This window comes from Gouania willdenowi, chromosome 21 (assembly GCF_900634775.1).
Source record: "Gouania willdenowi chromosome 21, fGouWil2.1, whole genome shotgun sequence".
In the NCBI taxonomy this organism is placed as follows: domain Eukaryota; kingdom Metazoa; phylum Chordata; class Actinopteri; order Blenniiformes; family Gobiesocidae; genus Gouania; species Gouania willdenowi.
This window is the reverse complement of record NC_041064.1, coordinates 27070220-27080495: the sequence shown is the minus strand read 5'-3', so window position 1 is coordinate 27080495 and position 10276 is coordinate 27070220. Positions and strand designations below refer to the sequence as shown.

At 48.0% G+C, this 10276-nt stretch overlaps 2 long non-coding RNA genes across 2 annotated transcripts; one reads left to right on the top strand and one right to left on the bottom strand.

Annotated features, from left to right (window-relative positions):
- Window positions 1-283: 283 nt before the first annotated feature.
- LOC114455496 (uncharacterized) lies at window positions 284-7314 on the bottom strand. Its single transcript, XR_003672686.1, has 3 exons — window positions 7156-7314; window positions 3842-3845; window positions 284-312 (listed from the first exon to the last, which is right to left on the bottom strand). It is a non-coding gene; the product is annotated as an uncharacterized LOC114455496 (long non-coding RNA).
- A 2299-nt stretch (window positions 7315-9613) lies between these two features.
- On the top strand, window positions 9614-10055 carry LOC114454636 (uncharacterized). Its single transcript, XR_003672566.1, has 3 exons — window positions 9614-9748; window positions 9817-9872; window positions 9947-10055. It is a non-coding gene; the product is annotated as an uncharacterized LOC114454636 (long non-coding RNA).
- The last annotated feature ends 221 nt before the right edge of the window (window positions 10056-10276 follow it).

Genomic DNA, 10276 nt, shown 5'->3' with positions numbered 1-10276 from the left:
CTGGCAGAATAGCTTCAGTTAAAATGAAAATCTTACCTAAAATAATCTGTTCTCTATAATCCACCGAAACCACCAACGCAATGGTTCCAAAGATTAGGAAAATAAATGAAAAACCTAAAATAAGCCTTTCAACCCTACAAAAAAAAAGCGAGGGTGGTTTAGAAGCACCTAATTTCATGCATTATTACTTATTATTAAACCAAATATTATATTTAACAGAATGATTAAAACCAAAAGAATACCACAACACCTGGCTAGAAATAGAACAGTTAGACTGCAAACATAATAAGCTCTCTAATCTCCCTTTTATCACTACTGTTTAAAAGGCTCTGATTTAAGTGCCTGCCTCTTTAAGAGGCACTCGGTTTCAGTGAGCAGTGTGCACGTGACCAGTAGTTTAGTTTGGGCAGTCGTCCAAGTACGAGCCTGATTTGGATGTTTGACTAGTTCCTGTCCTTTAAAACGTTCTTCCGAGTTGTGTGCAGTTCTTACTCCTGTTCCTGTGTGCTCCAGTTTGTCTATAGTCCATGACCAGAAAGTAAGTCACCATTTATGTTTTAAGTTCATGCTATGTTAATAAGTGTATAGGCTAACAGCTATGATGATGTCATGCTAACCCACTTATGTAACACCGTTTACCGTGTCGGAGTTCACGTTGCTGTTATAACTGCTGGGGGAAATCTGTTCAATAATATTTTTGGCCAGGAGAGGGTGCTATTACCTTGGACATTGATTCAGTTTAAATGTGGAGCTTCATTTATACAGAAGAGTGAATGTGGGTCACTTTTTTCCCCTTTGTTTTATAAATTAGAGATAATTTGGAGTAATTGAACCTTTTTTTGATGTTGATGTAACAGAATGTTACTTATATCAGCTGTTCACAGCTTTGTATTTGCTTTACATATAATTGTTTATTTTTCTCATGTTTGTTACAGACTATACAATATTAGAACTACTCCAACAACTAGCATTTAATCTGCTGTTAATGGGAATAAAATACAGCTGGAACACATCCCAGTTAAAGAGAAAGGACGTCTCATCTCTTCATTCCTGTGCCCTGATCAGCACCCCATTCAGTTTGCTGTCTTAAACCTAAAAGAACTAGACGATCACTATTTCCTCTCTTTCAATGGTCCTTCGAGCCGGATAGACAGCACCCAGGATGGACCCCCAAGGAGAGATGGACCCTGATGTGAGACCAAAGCGGCGAACACGTCTACCTGATAGATTACAAGATTTTGAAGTCGATTATGCAGGATATAATCCAAGAGAACAGCTTCAGTGGGACTTACCATCTCCTAGCCCTGAGAGAAGAGTACACCTCGCATGGGAGGGTCCGGTCCAGATGACCCCCGCCCAGCCACCTCAGACTCGCTCCGGTAGCCGTTATGAGGGTGCTGCTCAACACGAGATTCCTCAGCTAGCCTCTAGCCACTTCCGGAGACAATACTCTGAGATCGACGCTCAACAGGGATATTCACCTTCCTACCAAAGGACCCGGTACGAGGACTCACGCTACCCAGAGATTAGAGCTATCCTAGAGGAGAACACTAAACTGCTCCAATCACAAAAGGCTTTCCAGTCAGGTTTAAAGGAACTTCAGGAAGCCAGAAACGAAATTAAAGAGTTACTCGAGACCGCTCGCTCTTTGAGAACAGAGATAGGTGGAGTTCATAGCCCAGCCTCAGGATACTGCACCCACCAGTCTCCACTAACCAGCGCTCCACCCCCTAAAGGTCAACCTGTTCAAGCTGCAGTGGAGGAGGAGGAGGACTGGCCTGAACCTCCACCGTGACCGGAGCCTTATGAAGACTTGCATAGAAACATGCACAACCTGAAAGTGGAGCAGCAACAGCCCGATAGAAGCCAAACCTATTACACCCTTCAACCCCCTCCTCCTCTGGCAAGGAAGCCTCAACCTTTGCTACAGCCATATCCCCAGTTCATGGCCTCTGCTTCTGACCCAGAGTTACCGACCTACTCACCTGCACACCCTTCGGTTCAGCGCCCCTACCCTACGCAAACCTACCAGCAGCCTTTGATATCTGAAATAGTGTATAGAGGCCCAAAACCCACCATTCTTAAATTCATTAATCCAGATCCCAGTGAATTTACGAGGCTCCGGATCGCACTAGAGAACCTTCTCCCACAAAACTCTACAGAGCTTTTTAAGTACCAAGTACTAGTGGACCACCTGTGCACGAACCCATCAGGCAGCCCAGTGCACATTGAAGAAACCCTGCAACATCTGTCAGGGAAAACACCTCCTGGCCCTCCATGAGATAAACCTGAGACCAGAGAAATGTAACGCACCAGCAAAGGAAGAGAGCTGCTTAACCAGCTCAGCCTCCGACTCGCTCTACCTCGACCGACCTGGAGCAGAGAATCGGGTCTTGTTAAAGATTGTTCCGGTGCTTGTGCATTATGGAGAGCAGACGTTAGACACCTTCGCGATCCTCGACGATGGGTCAGAAAGGACTATGCTTCTACCAGATGCAGCTAAGTCTCTAGGTATGAAGGGCATCCCTGAAGATCTTCCACTACGGACTGTCCGCCAAGATATTCAGGTGCTTAAGGGACATACTGTGTCTTTCAGCATCTCCTCAGCTGCCAATCCTCAGACAATAAGATTGATCGTGCCTTCACAGCTTGTCGCCTCAGCCTAGCTCCTCATACCTACCCTATCGACCGCCTTCAAAGGAAGTTTAAGCACCTACGTGGCATCCCTATACCTGCCTTTAGAGAAGCCAAACCTTCACTCCTTATCGGATCTGACCATCCCCACCTCACAACTCCGGTGGAGCCCGTCAGACTTGGCCCACCTGGTGGCCCAGCAGCAGTCTGCACCAGACTTGGGTGGACCCTTCAAGGCCCTATCCAGGGCATGGGGCGGCTAACTGGCCCTGCACAGTGTCTGTTCACCTCAACAACGCCACCACCAGATGAACTGTACAAGCACGTCGAAAGGCTATGGCAAGTAGATACAGTAACTTACAGACCAGAAAAAGAGGTTACGCGGTCTAAGCAGGATCGGCAGGCTGTCGCACGTCTTAAAGCCAATACTGTTCGGGTGGAGATTGATGGTGTCCTCAGGTATGCTACACCAGTAGTTCGTCACGCAGACATGCCCCTGCTTAACGCACCAAAAGAGTCAGTCATGCCACAGCTGCGTAGTACCGAAAGGCGACTCCAGAAGCGCCCCGAACAAGCAGAAGCCTATAAGAAGGAAATGCAAAAGCTTATTACTGCAGGAGTGGTGCGTGAAGTCAGTGAGGACTCCCCACCCAAAGAGGTCTGGTACATCCCCCATCACCTTGTCAGTCATAATGGAAAGAATCGCCTTGTTTTCAACTGTTCTCACATCTACCTTGGACAGAGCCTGAACCAGTACCTACTTCCTGGCCCTACCCTTGGCGCCTCCCTACTTGGAGTCCTGTTGAGGTTTCGTGAACATCCGATAGCAGTCAGTGGAGACATCAAGGGAATGTTTCACCAAGTACGCCTCTTAGCTGAAGATCGCCCCCTGCTAAGGTTCCTGTGGCGTGACTTGAAAATGAATGAGCCTCCTAAAATATTTGAGTGGCAGGTCTTACCTTTTGGCACCACGTGCAGCCCCTGCTGTGCATCTTATGCCCTACAGCTCCATGTTCTCGACCACACCCAACCTCTCGACGACCTGAGATTTTCGGTTGAGAAGTGCTTCTACGTGGATAACTACCTACAGAGTGTGCCTACACCAAGGGAAGCCAATATACTTGTTGACCGGCTCAGAGAGCTTCTGGCCTCTGCAGGCTTTGAGTTACGTCAGTGGGCCTGCAATGAAACCACTGCCCTGAGCCACCTGCCTCAAGAGTCCAGATCAGAAAGCCTTGACCTCTGGCTAGCACAAGATAAGTCCAACCCTCTGGAGTCAACATTGGGCCTCAGCTGGAACTGGGAACTAGACTTCTTAGGCTACAAAAACCGGCCGATAACCTATGAGGCACCCACCCTGAGAAACATTTATCGAGTGCTAGCATCCCAATATGATCCATTGGGCTACCTGTTACCCTTCACCACCCGAGCAAAGCTTATTGTCCGACAGCTTTGGGACAAACAGCGTGGTTGGGATGACTGCAACTTGCCATCAGAACTCCTGCAGGCCTGGTCTGAATGGGAGGAAGAGCTTGAGTCCCTCCCTCTCCTCACCTTTCCACGTGCATATGTGCCTACAGACTCCAACCTAAAGAACGCTGTCCGCGAGGTGCACATTTTTGCAGATGCCTCTGAGAAAGCCTACGGGGCCGTAGCCTACTTGAGAACAGAGGACGCCAAAGGCCGCATTCACCTCTCCTTCATTCTTGCTCGTTCCAGAGTGGCTCCAAAACGTCTGCATTCTATCCCTCGCTTAAAGCTCTGTGCAGCACTTGCAGCATCACAGATGGCACAAGTCCTCAAGAAGGAACTAACCCTGAAGGTTGAGCGCATCGTGTTGTGGTCAGACTCCACTACTGTGCTAACCTGGCTACATTCCCAGTCCTGCAAATTTAAGGTGTTCGTTGGGGCCAGAGTAGCCGAGATACAGGAGTTGACTGAGAACTGCACATGGCGCTATGTAGACTCTTTAAACAATCCTGCCGATGACGTGACTAGAGGGAAGACCTTAAAGGCCCTCCTAGCACCAAACCGATGGTCACAAGGACCTCCTTTTCTCCTTCAGAGCCCCGATACCTGCCCTGCACAGAACCACTGAAGGATGAGACTGAGTTCCGGAAGGCTGCTTTCTGTGGCCTAACGACCACCTCACCTACTACTTCACTCATGGCTGAAGAAATGTGCAACACCTGGCAGGAACTCCTGGATGTTACAGCTCAAAACCTTCAGGGGTCTTCCACCTCAATTTCGTCACCAAGTGCTGAGGAGTATCGTCAAGCGGAGATACACACTCTCCAACAAGCCCAACGACAATCCTTTCCGGATGAATATAAGCACCTAGCAGCTGGGAAACCTGTCTCATCAGGAAGTCGTTTGCTCACCCTAGCGCCCAACTGGGACGAGTCCACCAATCTGATAAGAGTGGGTGGCAGACTCCGACGATTGGAAGGTCAAGTCGACTTAAGCCTGCACCCGGTTGTCCTCGATCCTTCACATCGAGTTACAGGCTTGCTCATTCAGAAGTATGATGCAGATCTCCATCACCCTGGTCCAGAGCGGGTCTTTGCAGAGCTGCGTAGGAAATTCTGGGTACTTCGAGGGCGGGAGGCAATCAGAAGATACCAACATGCATGTCCTGAGTGTCAGCGCTGGAGAGCTAGGCCCTCAATCCCCAGAATGGCTGACTTACCCACTGCTCGTCTCCAATTACACAAACCAGCCTTCTACTCCACTGGTGTGGATTGCTTCGGGCCTATGATGGTGAAAGTGGGCAGACGCCAGGAAAAGCGCTGGGGAATTATATTCAAGTGTTTAACCACCAGGGCCGTACATTTGGATCTACTCAAGACGATGGATGCAGACGCCTACCTGATGGCTCTGAGGCGCTTTATTGCTAGAAGAGGAACCCCTGCAGAAATATGGTCGGACAATGGAACGAACTTTAGGGGAGGTGAACGGGAGCTCAGAGAAGCCTTTGAAAGCATGGCACAAACCCTGCAGGATCAACTCGCTCGTCAAAGGATCCAGTTCAGGTTCAACCCTCCAGCAGCCCCACACTTTGGTGGAGTGTGGGAAAGAGAGGTTCGCTCAGTCAAGTCCGCACTCTACACTAGCGTGGGATCACAACCTCTACCTGAAGATGTCCTCCAAACAGTACTCCTAGAAGTGGAGGCTGTCCTGAACTCGAAGCCCCTAGGTTACGTATCTGCTGATGTCGCAGATATCGACCCTGTAACACCCAACAGTCTGCTGATGGGGCGGCCAGATGGATCTCTTCCGCAAGTGGTCTACCCAGGGACTGACATCTTGACCCGTAGACGCTGGAGGCATTCACAGATTCTCGCCGATCAGTTCTGGTGTAGGTTCATCAGAGATTACCTTCCTAGCCTACAGACTAGGCAGAAATGGCATTCCTCTTCTCCCGAACTCCTGGAAAAGGCAGTTGTCATGATGGTTGATCCACAGCTACCTCGGGCCCTATGGCCCATCGGACATGTTGTGAAGATTCACCGCAGTGATGATGGGTTCATCAGGTCTGCTGAAGTGGATGTTAAAGGACACGTCTACACCCGGCCGGTGGCTCGGTTGGTGGTGTTACCAGCTCTTCCATCAAGCGAGGAAGATCCCTCTCAGTCCTTCTCCTCTATCGTTAGTTGAATAGCCTTTCTTTCAAACAAAAGTTCAATGCACTTTTGGTGGCGGCTGTTTAAAAGGCTCTGATTTAAGTGCCTGCCTCTTTAAGAGGCTCTCGGTTTCAGTGAGCAGTGTGCACGTGACCAGTAGTTTAGTTTGGGCAGTCGTCCAAGTACGAGCCTGATTTGGATGTTTGACTAGTTCCTGTCCTTTAAAACGTTCTTCCGAGTTGTGTGCAGTTCTTACTCCTGTTCCTGTGTGCTCCAGTTTGTCTATAGTCCATGACCAGAAAGTAAGTCACCATTTATGTTTTAAGTTCATGCTATGTTAATAAGTGTATAGGCTAACAGCTATGATGATGTCATGCTAACCCACTTATGTAACACCGTTTACCGTGTCGGAGTTCACGTTGCTGTTATAACTGCTGGGGGAAATCTGTTCAATAATATTTTTGGCCAGGAGAGGGTGCTATTACCTTGCACATTGATTCAGTTTAAATGTGGAGCTTCATTTATATAGAAGAGTGAATGTGGGTCACTTTTTTCCCCTTTGTTTTATAAATTAGAGATAATTTGGAGTAATTGAACCTTTTTTTGATGTTGATGTAACAGAATGTTACTTATATCAGCTGTTCACAGCTTTGTATTTGCTTTACATATAATTGTTTATTTTTCTCATGTTTGTTACAGACTATACAATATTAGAACTACTCCAACAACTAGCATTTAATCTGCTGTTAATGGGAATAAAATACAGCTGGAACACATCTCAGTTAAAGAGAAAGGACGTCTCATCTCTTCATTCCTGTGCCCTGATCAGCACCCCATTCAGTTTGCTGTCTTAAACCTAAAAGAACTAGACGATCACTATTTCCTCTCTTTCAACTACAACCCTCAAATGTCACAACTGTTTTAAAAACCCACTGATTGCCTCCACCCTGACTGCGTGGTGGAAAGCCCTGGACATTACAAATGTTCAATTATAAACTAGCATGTTGTCTCCAATTTGGCAAAACCCCGACTTTAGAAATAGAAAAACACTGCTGTATCTGAAGACATGGGAAGAAGTGGAATCACTCATCTCCAAGACCTCTTCGAAAATCAGGTCAGGACATATAACAATCTAACTCAAACATTCAATATGAATAAAACATTTTTTTAACAGAAACAATCAAGAAAAACACTTCTGTAAATCCAATTACCTTACAACCTCCAGAACTCGCTATATATATTAAGAAAATCTCAACAAAATAAAAAAAAACCCACCAAAAATATACAGAGCATTTCGAACACTAACTCTAATCACTTACCAATTGCTAAATGGCAGGCTGAACTTTCAATCACCACAAACACCGATTTCTTGTAATCGAAATTTGTTGTAATACTTTTAAGATGACAAAAAACACAAACCTACAGCTAATTCGATACAAGGTCCTCCACAGATCCCACATTACCCAACAGAAAATGTATAAAATGGGCTTCTCCCCAACAAACATCTGCTTTCAGTGCTCCCAGGGAACTAGTGATTCTTATTTACATGCCTTATGGCTTTGTTCCCCAGTTCAACAGTTTTGGTTTCTATAATTACTGAAAAACTGTCCTCCATTTTGGACTCTCTCCAAATCTATGTCTGATAGGAGGACTGGCAATGCTTGATCTTCCAGCAAACCAATCACAATCTATCCTTGCGACACTCACCATCGCAAAAAAAAAAACAATGTTAGTGAATTGAAAAGATAAAAAGTCTTTAAACATAAACCAATGGAAAAATCTCATAGAATTTATTTCCATGGAAAATGTGTCTGCTCTCAGAAAAAATAAAATAACCTGCTTTGAGGAGCGCTGGACTCCTTTTTTAACTGCATTAAATCTCGATTTCTTAGCCTGATGATCTAACCCGCAAGCGACTGCCAGCACCACTCTTTACTAACACACTAATCCAACTGTAGACCCGGCCCTCCCTGGGCTTGTGGGGTGGCCTGGGAGGCTTGGGTGGGTTGCCGGGGTGTCTGGGTGCGGGCGTACGTTCCTTCTGGATGTCCTCGCTGACCCTGGGCTGTTTGATTTTGCTCTCCTGCCCCCTCCGTACATGTCTGGGTGGCCCGTGGGGCTGGGGGCTTGCGTATTTCTCTGCCGCTTAGTCCCCTTGTTCCGTCCTCCCCTCCTCCCCTTCCTTTGCACTTACACCTGCTCTCCTGTTGGATTGGGCGTTGGTGGTCTTCTATCGGCCCTGGGTGCTGGTGGGGGTGGCTGTGGCTTTTGCCTGGGGGGCGGGCGGGGCCGCGTCGAGTGGGTTAGGATGAGGTGGGCCCGTCGGTGGGCTTGGGGTGGTGGGGTTTGTGGCTCCTGGCTGGGGGGGGTCGGGGGTGGCTACTGCTCTGGTGGTGGCTACTGCTCGGGTGTGGCTACTGCTCGGGGGCGGCGCTTACATCCTGGGTCGCTGGGTGGCTGGGTGGCGGGGTATTGCTGTGGGTCGCTCCGTCTGCCCATCTGGGTGCTTTGGCTTTGTTCCGTGGAGCGCACCGTCACCAGAGATGTCGCTAGGGGTCTTTGTCATCCTCATCTTTGGTGTCTGCAAGCAGTCATAACGCTGACAATCTGGCGTAGAAGAGCAGGTGAGAAACGCTTCAGAAGGCAGAGGCTGATGAGGAGGTGTGAAACATAAGTGGGATGCTGAGCAGGTGATAAAGCTGGAGTCACCAGAACAGCAGGTGTGATACTTTTTTCTTCCATGTGCTTCCGCTTTTTGTCATTGTACTTTCAAACACAGCCCCAGAGTTTCCCGTTGCGGGGTATGTTGACCCAGAGTGTATGGATAGACTCAGAGTTTGTTAACCCTCCTTTCTGGAACACACCCCAGGTCTTCCTGATAGAGTCTCCACCTCCCAGTGATGTCAATGTGTTTGGGTTGTTAGTGATTAGCTGCCTCATGTTTTGCACCCAGATTTGACCCGTTCCCAATCAAGCTTCCCTCACTATATAGTGCTTGGACACAGAATGTTTGCTGGATCATTGTCAATGTGTGCTGCATTTTGTCCCATGTGCCTCGGTTTCCTTGTGCTTTTTTGGATCATTAAAAATGGACTGGTTTTATGAACAAAGCCTGCCTGTTGCCTGATTCTCTCTCTACGCTTGGGTCCTCATCCTCTACTCCGAAATGTGACATATTTATAAATTTATATATATATATATATATATATATATATATATATATATATATATGTGACAGGGTGGAATGCTTCCGCCCTCCTCCTACCTGCTTCTTGTAGCGCTCCTCCCTGCGCACCTGGGTTGTCTGCTGATTACAGGGCGGGCACCGAATGGATTTAGGTTCAGGTCTGCTGTGGCTCAGATTCCTTGGTCGCTCCTGTGCGCGGATCTCTCCTCCTCCGTGAGTCTGTGGAGTTGTACCTCTGGTAGTATCGCGGTGGCTTAACACGCTGTGGTCACCCTGCGTCAATCACCACCGTTCCTCCTCGTTGGTATGTTATCTGCTGCCTTTTACGCACCATTGGCTGTCACTTTGCGCTCAAAAGTGCTTTCCCTCCAGGGCTCTGGTGTAGGCTGACGGCTGGCTGCTTTGGCCTCATTGATTGCTACTCTTGGGTGAGTTTTACGCAGAGTTGCTCTTTCTGCTGCTGTGCGCACCGGGCACTCACGGGTTTTTCTTTCTTCCCTAGTGCCATCGCAGTGCGCATTGGTCATCGACAGCGGTTTGTTTGAGTCATCAGAGTGGGATGTTTGAGTAAGCGGCATGCCTCGCCTTTTGGCCCAGCTGGCTGTGCCTAGTCTGTCCTAATGCCTTCCTTTTTATGCAGTGTGGTGCTTTGGTAGGCGCACCTTGCGCACACTTTCTGCGGAGGCCGGGAGAGCGCCTCTGTTGGGGTCTTTGGACCGGTGCTTCTTCTGACCGGTAAGCTGCTGGTTTCTGCCTGGCTCCTTTAAAATTATAATCCCTCTGTCTCCTAATGTGGTGCTTTGATCTCACAGCGGGACCAAACTGCACCTCC